The sequence below is a fragment of the Capra hircus genome, chromosome 14, assembly GCF_001704415.2.
Source record: "Capra hircus breed San Clemente chromosome 14, ASM170441v1, whole genome shotgun sequence".
Taxonomy (NCBI): domain Eukaryota; kingdom Metazoa; phylum Chordata; class Mammalia; order Artiodactyla; family Bovidae; genus Capra; species Capra hircus.
The window spans coordinates 36,197,075-36,208,417 of NC_030821.1; the positions used below are offsets into that span (position 1 = coordinate 36,197,075).

The 11,343-nt window shown below is 45.8% G+C and overlaps 1 protein-coding gene across 6 annotated transcripts in view; it reads right to left on the minus strand.

The window, feature by feature from the left end:
- Nucleotides 1–11,343, minus strand: part of SAMD12 (sterile alpha motif domain containing 12) — a 446,866-nt gene that overhangs the window by 195,491 nt on the left and 240,032 nt on the right. The gene's annotated exons all lie outside the window — the stretch shown is intronic.

Below are 11,343 nucleotides of genomic sequence, written 5' to 3' on the forward strand. Positions count from 1 at the left end.
GATGCTCTAACCGTGGTTATAGGGAAACTCCAGCAATGATTAACCAGGTTACAACAATGTCTCTGTGAAACACGCATTTAATGTTCCAGGTCCCATCGGCAAGCACCCACCTCCTGTGCTGTACCCCTGGTGCTGGGCTGGAGTTTCATCTTTGGCTGGTGGGACCTATGCTACTGCTGTTTTAGTCACTGACCCCATGGACTGAAGCTCGCCAGGCTCCTCTGTCCATAACATTTCCCCGATATCGGAGTGGCTTGCCTTTTCCTTCTCCGGGGGATCTTCCCGACCCAGGGATCGAACTTGCATCTCCAGTATTGGCAGGTGGAATTTTCACCACTAAGCCACCAGGGAAGCCTGGTGGGAACTATGCCTTAGCTCAATCACTGGTCTAAGGTGAGGGTCCAGCAGGGCTGAGCGTGGGCATCGAAAACACTACAAAACAAGGAGCCTCGGGTGTGAGTGCCCTCAGAAAAGACACCCTGGGCCCTGGGTAGCCTGGAATAGTGTTGGTTAGTATAAGTCACTCAGTCATGTCTGACTCTTTGAGATCCCATGGCCTGTAGCCCACCGGCTCCTCTGTCCATGGAATTCTCCAGGCAAGAATATTGGAGTAGGTAGCCATTCTCTTCTCCAGGGGATCTTCCCAACCCAGGGATCAAACCCAGGTCTTCTGCGTTGCAGGTGGACTCTTAACCATCTGAACCACCAGGGCAGCGTGGCACAGACTCCTTTCAATCCCTTTCTTTTTCTGGTGTGTGGGTAGGGTCCTGCATGCTTCTCTTGCTACTGTGATTTCTATCAAGTTCTCCAACTCTCTCCACTCTGCCTGCTCTGGAATAAGCACACTTTCCTTGGAGAGTTTGTGTAAGAAATAAAGGGAATGACTATTGCTAAATGCCACAGCACCCCCCTGTGCTCCTCAACACCCCCAGTCACCAGACTTGCAGGTCTTCTTTCACTTTAACTGATGATGAATAGACACAGTCTACCAGTGATTAAAGGTAAGTCTTTGGGTACACTTTGCTAGAAAAAGAAATCCAACAGCCCAAAAGTAGGGTTAATGGGCATTTTTTTTTTTTTCCCCTGAGGAATAGCAAAACCTAAGTGTCTTCTGAGTAGAGACAGGTGAATGGAGAGAAACAGTTAGGAGCAACCTGTGCTGTTCATGCCTCTCTTTACCTTCCTTGAATCTTCGCTAAATGCATCAGTCAGAGGAAGTTAGATTCCATGCTGCAGTAACAGGTAGGCCCAAAATATCAGTGGCTACAATGACGTTTATTTCCTGCCTATTCTCATGTCAACTGCAAGTCCATCTATTTTGAAAACTGCTGATCACTGCATCAGAGGAGAAAGAGATGTGCTGGAAGGTCTCAGAGCAACAGTGAAATGCTCAGCCTGGAGTTACTGACAAATCTTTGGCCAGAAGTAATCACAGGAACTTCCCCACCCACCAAGGGTCCATACCTGAACTGTGCTTCCATCATGCACCAGGCAGAAGTGGGGGGAAGAGACACATTTGATGGGGAGAACTGATGAGAACCACACCAGCACTGACTTGGCCCCAGACGGGTGCCTGGCAAGGAAGTGAGTGCAGGAGGTTGTGGAGGTGGGTGGTGGTCTGAAGCCTCAATAAAATCTGCACAAGGAAGAGGAAGGAGAGGTGGGGGAAGGGGAACCCCAGGAAGCTTAGCAAGAGCGGGCAGGTCATTGCAGCCATGAGAAAGGAGGCAAGGGACACACACACACACACACACGCTCTCAAGCAATCGTGTCTGTCTACTGTAATGGGCAGACAGATGCCCTTTTGGCCAAAGATGTCCACGTCCTCATCTCTGGGACCTGTGAGTTTGTTACTTTATATGACCAAAGGGACACTGCAAATGTGACTTCATTAAGGATCTTGAGATGGTAGAGTATCTGACATTATCCATGTGGGTCCAATCTAACCATGTGGGTCCTTATAAGTGAAAGAGGGAGACAGGAGAGCCAGAGAGGGGAGAGATGTGATAACAGAAGCAGGCACGGGAGTGATACGGCCATGAGCCAAGGAACTGAGCTTCTACACGGTGGAAAAGGCAAGAGCATGGATTCTTTCCCACACCCTCCAGAAGGAATGTGGCTCCTTCTTGATTTCTGCTCCTGAAGACCTATTTTAGACTTCTGATCCCTACAAATCTAAGATAATAAATTTGTGTCATTTTAAGTCACTAAGTCTCCAGTAATTTTTTACAGTAGCAATTGGTCTTGTGACTGGAACTCAACGTTTTGGAGAAGTCAACTCATGGCTTTAGATTTCCTTTCCAATTTCTTTCTTAATTTCTGGGCACTGGCACACTCCAAGGTGGAGAGCTAAGGAGTGGTAAGTCTAAGTCCCAGGCTTCTAGGACAGCCCTGCCTTCAAATATTCTGCTATCAGACCTTGGTCTTGAAATTTCATTCGTTAAACACATAATGGGACTTGGGTATCATTTATGTGGCTATTGGCCTCCAAATAGCAGGAATCTAGTGCTTTATACAAGCCTTCAACCAACAATGAATATTGCTTTTTTTTTTTTTTTTAAGGCAAACTAGGGGACTTTCCTGGTCGTCCAGTGGTTAAGACTCCACTTTCCAACACAGGGAGCTTGGGTTGGATTCCTGATTGGGAAACTAAGACACCACATGCTACCCAGTGCAGCAGGGGGCACCTCCAATCAGAAAAAAAGGCTGGTTAAAAAACGAAACACACAATTCAGATTATCCAAATCCCTTCCACCAGCAGATTATAGATAGCATCTCCCTTTCTGTTCCTCATTATTTGGGCTGTGGTTTCACAAGCTGGAATGTTCTGCTGAGGTGTTGGTAGGGCAAAGGAGAACTTTGGTCCGGAGAGGCTGGCTGGTCCATCATTAGTGCTAGGAAGTCAAAGGGAGGGTTTTATTCTAGTGCACATGGCTCAGTTTCTTTAAAAGATGCTCCCATCTAAGAAATTCCAATTTCAACATTTCCATTAATGCATCTGACATGTCAAAGTGTGGATACAGAAGCCCAATCAGAATGTTATCTCATCAGTTCTGAATGGGTAAGTTACAAAACTCTTACAATAGTCTGTGCATTTCACACTATGTGGTACAAACAATTATACCTATCAACATTTCACCTCTTACATGCTTGGCTGTTCAAGTTATTCTATCAAACCCTGAGACCATAAATGTTCTTGCTGTTGTTATTTTTTTTTCTTGTTTCCAATGATAGAAAGGAAAATTGACAAAAGCTGAAGAATATTTAAAGCATGAGAGTTTTTCCTAATTCTTACTACCATACTTTAGTTGTGCTTTATCTTCCTTGGTAAGAAAATAAAAGTCTTAGACTACAGGAGAGAGATTAAGGGAAATTATATAAGAGAATTTCCTGATAAAATATCTTCTGGAAAAGATCATGATATGTACACCAAGGAATTTAGGAACAAAGTCTGATTTGCTGACATCCCTGGATGGTTTTTACGGAACCATTCAAGTCTGTGGTTCCAAAAACTCTTGACAAGTATTAGATATTTTACAGGAGCAAATGCCTGGGCAGCCTCCTCACCAAACACCTCCTGCTGATCACAAAATAGAGTGTCTAAACAAGGGTGAGTCATGGGAGTGATAAGGAGTCAACAATCATCAATTATATCTCATTTTTTGGCAATTTATATTGTCACTTTTTGTTGCTTATCATAAAAATCCAACTGTTAATTTCACAAACATTTTTTGAGCACTGACTGTGTCCTTGTGACTTTGCTATTCACTCTGGGGATAATGAGGAAGAAGACAGTCAGGGTCACTCCTGAAGCTTTCAGATTGATATGCAAGGCAGATAACGATCAATGTTCACAGGTGTGTCAATGTTAAGAAAGGGCAAATATGAGAGCCCAGACTGGGTGAGCTAAACTAGTCTTATCAGGGAGCTATCAGTGAGTAGGGTATATTTAACCTGGACTTAGGGAGTAAGTAATAAGAGTAAGTAAGTCAGACCAAGACCACTGGATAAAGCCAAGAGTTTTTAAAGAATCCAAAAACCACGTAGATGGGTTTCCCTGGTGGTTCAGTGGTAAAGATTCTGCCTGCCAAGCAGGAGATGCGGGTTTGATCACTGGGTCAGGAAAATCCCTGGAGAAGGAAATGGCAACCCACTCCAGTATTCTGGCCTAGGAAATCCCACAGACAGAGGGTCTTGGAGGGCTATAGTCCATGGAGGCTCAAAGAGTCGGACATGACTTAGCGACTAAACAGCATCTAGATGAACGAGGAGGCTGCTATTACAGACAGAAATTAGAGGAGTGCTATATGGCAACCCACTCCAGTGCTCTTGCCTGGAGAATTCCAGGGACGGCGGAGCCTGGTGGGCTGCCGTCTATGGGGTCGCAAAGAGCTGGACACGACTGAGGTGACTTAGCAGCATTATGACCTTTCTAGTCCTGCCGTTTCTCACAGAGTGTCTTGACTGACCACATGGCTCTGTGGTCAGTTGCCTACACAGGGAGGGATCAAGGAGAGAGAAGTCTTCTGAGGACCTCCTTGGTGGTCCAGTGGCTAAGACTCTTCATTCTCAATGCATGGAGCCTGGGTTTGATCCTAGGTCAGGCAGGGAACTAGACCGCATATGCCACAACTAAGACCTGTCACATCCAAATAAATAAATAAATATTATTTTTAAAGTGGGGGAGAGAGAGAAAAGTCAACCCAATTTCAAAAAGGAAGCATCACCTAAATTTTCTGATACTCCAACTGATGCCAAATGGCATTTTGGTGATCCAGACTGTTGCGCCTTTCACAGACTCATAGATTGGAGTTGGAAGAAGCTTAAAAGCCTCTATATTAATCATTCTCGTGCCTTTTACCTCTTTCCTTTATGAAGTACTTACTGAGCACCATCTATGCCTGACCCTACTCTGGGTATTGGAGCTGCAGGGAAGCTTACCACTCCTGCCCGAGGAAGACAATGCACATAAACCTACGTATGAGGGCAGACAGGGCCCCCTACTGGAAGGATGGTGCTATTGCAGTTAAGGTGTTAAAGGGGTCTCTCTCAAGAGGTGACCTTGGAACACACAGAAGTGTCGAGGCAAATAGAGGAATGTCAGGAAGGCTAGCGTCACTAGGGCAGAGAAGGCAAGAGAAGTGAACCTAGGAAACGAGGTCCAAGGGAAGGCAGGGGCCAGATCACACAGGGCCTTCCAGGCTTTGGTGAGGTCTCCTGACTTTATACTCAGTGGGGACAGTTTTGAGTAAGGGATGAACTGGGCATTAATCTCATATATACAAAGACTCCCTTGAGTTACTACGTGGGGAATGAACTGGGAGTGGGGAGTAAGTGAGGAGCAATGGCAAGAGCCAGCACATGACCAGGGCTGTCAAAACAGGAAGCGGGGATGCCTCACTCTAGGGTGGAGGTAAGGACATAGTAAGTAGTAGAATTCTCGGGACTTCCTTGGTGGCCCAGCAGTTAAGACTTCACCTCCTGATGCAAGGGGTGCAGGTTCAGTCCCTGGTTGGGGAGCTAAGATCTCCCAAGCCTCTAGCCGAAAAAATCAAAACGTAAGACAGAAACAATATTGTAACAAAGTCAACAAAGTCTTTTAAAAATGATTTAAAAATTAACTTTAAAAAGTAGAATTTTGAATTAGGATATCTACAAGTGGGGTATGAAAGAACAGCAGACATCAGAGATAAACTCAGGCTTCAAGCTGAGTCACCAATGGCTGGGGGCGCCATTTAGGGCAGGAAGTTGAGTCACTGCCCCCAGAGAGGATGTCCTAAAGGGAGGAAATCATGGTAGTATTAGTGCTATTCTTATTCTTCTTATTTTTTTTTTTTTGAGAGCATTTGGGATTTAGAGAAGTGATGAAAAGTATGGATTAAACAAAGGAGGACAGTTAAAATATTCTTTCCTACCCACAGTGTTTTCATTCATTCAATACTCTCCTCAGTCCCAAAGCTCTAAGGTGGTTGGGGTCAGGTAAGCTCACGCACATTCTAGTGGAATTTAGAGAAATCAGAGGGACCTCTTATGAGCCAAGGTCTGTACTGCTGAACCCTAACAATGGTTTTGGGTGCTAAAACTGTTTCCTAGAACCCCTTTCAGAAGTTCCAGCCAGGGAATATTCCAAGAGGAAGTTCACCCAGCAGAAACGTGGATCTGATGCTCTGCTAGCAATCTTGGAAAATCAGAATTTTGCCCCAACTGAAGCTTAAGCATTACACAGAAGCTGCAATGTGTGTGGGCTAATACAATGCCTGCTCCATAAGAATAAGAATCTTTCCTGTCAGGCTCTCCACATCACACGTGCCTCAGTGTTGCCATGGGCTGGTACGCAGTAACGATCGAGATATATTTATCGAACGATGTCCTCAGAGTCACTAAATGCATGTTGTCTTCGTTACTCACATACTGATGATCTCAAGGTTGTTAAATTAAGTGGCTTTTCTGCTGCAAGAGTCATTGTTGGACATCAACAATGAGAAATTGAACGTAATAGAGGGAGGTGGTGGCCTTTTATTGGGGTCGAATACAGAAACACCTGCCAAGTTGAAAGGCGTAGAGAACTTGGGAATAAATGACCACTTCACCTTCCTACAAGCTTGAACATGAAAGTGTTAGTGGCTCAGTCATGTCTGACTCTTTGTGACCCCATGGACTATAGCCCACCAGGCTCCTCTGTCCATGGAGTTCTCCAGGCAAGAATACTGGAGTGGGTAGCCATTCCCTTCTCCAGGGAATCTTCCCGATCCAGGGATTGAACCTGGGTCTCCTGCATTGCAGGTAGATTCTTTACTATCTGAGCCACCAGGGAAGCCCTCCTATAGGCTTCACAAAAGACAAATGCCTTTTTCTGCTTTTCAATAAGCACCAAGTGAGACTGCAAGCTTTGCTGAGCAGATGGGGAGCAGGAATGGGAAAGTGACAATAGACTTGGGGAGTGGTGTCCTAGTTTCCCATAGTTGCCCTAACACATTACAAATAAAGGGTTCCAAACAATAGAAATTCACTCCTCATAGTTTAGAAGCTAGAGTTCAACTTTGGTGTCACTGGGCTGAAATCTAGATGTTAGCAGGACCACAACCCCCTCTGGAGGCTGTAGGGGAGGATTCCTTCTTTGATGCTTCTAGCTTCTGCTGGCAGTCAGGGTCCCTTTGCTTGTGGCCACATTGTTCTAATCTCTGCCTCTATCTTCACATTACCTTGTCCTCTTCTGTGTGTATAATCTCGTCCTGCCTCTCTTATAAGGAGGCCTGTGATCTGCTTTGTGTGTGTGTATTAGTCGCTCAGTCATGTCCAGCTGTTTGCGACCCCATGGACTGTAACCTGCCAGGCTCCTCTGTCCATGGCATTTTCCAGCAAGAATACTGGAGTGGGTTGCCATTCCCTTCTCTGACGCAGGGATCGAACCTGGATCTCCCACATTGAAGACAGATTCTTTACTGTCTGAGCCATCAGGGAAGCCTGTGATTTACTTTAGGGTCCATTTAAATAATCCTGGAAAAACCTCTTCCTGGGAAGACCCTTAACATAATTCCATCTACAAAGAGTCCCTTTCCCTGCTGCTGCTGCTGCTAAGTTGCTTCAGTTGTGTCTGACTCTGTGCGACCCCATAGACGGCAGCCCACCAGGCTCCCCTGTCACTGGGATTCTCCAGGCAAGAACACTGGAGTGGGTTGCCATTTCCTTCTCCAATGCATGAAAGTGAAAAATGAAAGCGAAGGCGCTCAGTCGTGTCTGACTCTTAGCGACCCCATGGACTGCAGCCCACCAGGCTCCTCCGTCCATGGGATTTTCCAGGCAAGAGTACTGGAGTGGGGTGCCACTGCCTTCCCCAGTCCCTTTCCCTAATAAGGTAACATTCACAGATTCCAGGGCTTAGGACCTGTGTCTCTGAATGACCATTATTCAGTCTGTTTTAAGTTGGAAGGAATCTCTGAGAGTTCTGAATATGGCAAAGGGTTCATTGTGCTTCCCATGAGGAAATGAGGCTCAGAGAATGTACTTGACTAAAACCACACAGGAAATGGGAGGAGACTTGTGTCTAGACACGTGTCTGGTCTGGTGTCTAGATTAGGTGACCCCTATCTTCTGTTCAGGGAACTATAGCAGAAGCCCTGGCACAGCTTTCAAAGATGACTGACTGCATGTTGCAAGGCCTGATGGGAATTTCAGGTAAGCAGGAGCGGGCCGAGGATGCGGCTTCAGCTCCGACCCTATTGGAAAGTCTTGATGCACCTACAAGTGAGCAGGGGATGCCACTTTTCCTGCAGAATGAACGACGGGGCCTCTTTTCTTGCAGAAATAGAGGTCACTGAACAGCTCCCCAAACAAACAGCCATTTGCGCATGGGGCTAGCTCCAAATCTGATGCTGGTAAAAATGACACGTAAGGTGGATGCCCCTGGATCTACCCCAGTCCTGGATGGGCCAAAGTAACAGAGTGACGGGGGCTGGGCAGACCACCAGGGACCACAGCCTGAACCCATGTTTCTGCAGTCTCACCATGGCTCCAAAGTCACAATTTCTGGAATAACGATACGATACAAGGAGAGAAGCATAAACACAAAAGTGTGGGATTATGAGCTAAATGGTACAGATAAAGGCTCCGGAAAGTACATGTGAGTCTTAATCACCTCAGCTCTACCACAGGGCTAAAAATGACCCTATTTCAGGAGGTGACTGTGAGGATCAAATGACAAATACCAGCACGTGCCCTTTGCCAACGGGACCCACCATGACGATGCCATGTGGGTACTACCTGGGTACCATGGTTCTCTGGCTCCCTGAGGATGCTTCCCCCTGGTTCCTTCCACTCCCCGTCACAGTAATAGCAACATTAAACACTGTTCCAAGGGCTTTACATGGATTACCTCATTTTCAACAACTCTCTGAAGATACTATTATTATCCATAATCAATTAAAAGCTACTAAACATAGCTAAAGGTCACATGTTTACTAAGCTGCAGATCTAGGAGACAAGAATATGTAGAGGCCGTGCTCTTTAACTACCTCTGTAAACTGCCACCCAGGAGCTCTTTACATAGCCTGACACTTCTGCCAATTTTCAGGCAGGAAAGGCAAGGGTCAGGAAGTGATTACTGCGCCTGAGGCAAGCAGTAGGAACACGGGAATAACCTCACGATGCACTAGGCTGAGATCACCCTTCCACTCACCTTGCAGTGGAGAACGACAGGGGAACGAGGGGTCTTCAAGGGGAGACGTGAAACAGCTTCATCCCTTCTTCCTCATAGGTCTATGTCTGTACCAGGGATTGAACACATCTCATCTTTTGCTTTTGGTGGGGAGTGCTGTTCCTCCTTACCTGGTCGGGCTTTTTGTGTGCATGCCAAGTCCCTTCTGTTGTGTCTGACTCTTTGTGACCCTATGGACAGTAGCCTGCCAGGCTCCTCTGTCCATGGGATTCTCCAGGTAAGAATACTGGAGTGGGTTCCTATGCCCTCCTCCAGGGGATTTTTCTGAGCCAGGGATTGAACCCGCATCTCTTCTGTCTGCTGCCTTGGCAGACAGGTTCTTTACCACTAGTGCCTCCTGGGAAGCCCTGGGAGGGCTTTCACCAAGTTAAAAAGTCCCTGCAGGACTTTTCAAGTACTGCGTCATTTTCTTATGTTTACCTTTTATTTTCTGATCCCTTCCCACCTCCCGTTATGTAAGATAGTTTAAATCACCTAGCTAGAGCCTGGCTCGATGGAGGCACTGAACAAATTTCTTAAATTAATGCTGGGTGTGTGACCCAGACAGGGCCAATAACATTTACTAGAATGATTATGATTTCTAAATAGGGATGTTCTCTGTCTTTCTTAGATTATGTCCCAAGGGGCAAAATAAGCTTAGACTTGCTGTCAGCGGCTGTCTCTACCACCATATGGAGAGAATATGCTGGAGAGTTAAGCCAACAGAGAGAGAAGAGCTGAGAAGAAGAAAGGGAGGTGGTGAGAGCAGAGAACGAGAGGGAGGTAGATAAGATAACATTATTTGATTTCCTGAATACAGCCCTGCCTGAAGTCAGATATTCCTGGGTTTCTCCTTGATAAAAGTCAATATCGAGGGGGAGAGGGTGGGGAGCAAGCTGACCTCATGTACTGCATGTACTCAGGAGAATCTTGACTTTCAGAGTCAAGCTTATCTGCAATTCTCGGTTGACCTGCGTCCTGGCCTGCTTATCACCATTTCAAGAAAGTCCATCAGGAGGTAGGTGAGGAAGAATAATCAGAACCTATGGTAACTTATTTTCAAAAAGTTAATTATTGGCAAATTTTGGTATTTTAATTATGATACCTTACAAATTATGTGGAATATACCTTAAGACCAACTGCATACGTCTGTATGTTAGATGCACCTGGGTTCACCTCCTTATCCAATTACACCAGAGGTTATGGACTCAAATGTTGTCAGGATAACATAACTGTGTGAAGAGGAACCCTCTATGGGACAACTGGGACTAGGTGGATGACAGTGGAGGTCAGTCTGGCTTTTTCCCCCTAAAATGTGCAATTCTGATACATTTTTGTTATGCTAGAATACAGGCTGAGTGTTGTTACTTCTATTTTTAAGTTAGGAATGGAAAATCCAGAAGTTTCATGAAAACTCCTAATTTAAAATTTGCCCCACCTCATATTATAATCCAAACAAAGCATGTAGATGGGTCATATCTGACACATAAATTGCCACTTTCAATAGCTAACTTTTACCCTTTGTTCCCTCACATAGTGTTGAAAAAGATTCTTGAGGGTCCCTTAGACAGCAAGGAGATCAAACCAGTCAATCCTAAAAGAAATCAACCCTGAAATTCACTGAAAGGACCGATGCTGTAGCCAAAGCTCTGAAACTTTGCCCACCTGATGCAAAGAGCTGACTCCTTGGAAAAGACCCTGATTCTGGGAAAGATTGAAGGCAGGAGAGGAAGGGGACGACAGAGGATGAGATTGTTGGATGGCATCACTGACTCAACGGACATGATTTTGAGCAAACTCCAGGAGATGGTGAAGGACAGGAAGCCAGGCGTGTTGCAGTTCATGGGGTCGCAAAGAGTCGGACATGAGAGAGCAACTGAGCAAAAGCAACAGTCCCCATATCCCACCCACTGGCAGTGGAAAGGTATTCAGGCAGCCTTGCCTTCAGGATTTCGACTGAGTCCAGGGTTTGAGATTCCATTCTGTGGGATCTATTCTAGATTATCAGCTAACGAGACCAAGGGTGGCTGACGACTAGTCTGAACTGGCTCTTTGTATTTTTATAACCTAATGGGTAGTGCAAACCTATCTTCTCAGGTAACCGCTAACCCAGGTCCCGATCAGTACCAGAGTGAACAGGACTCTGAGGT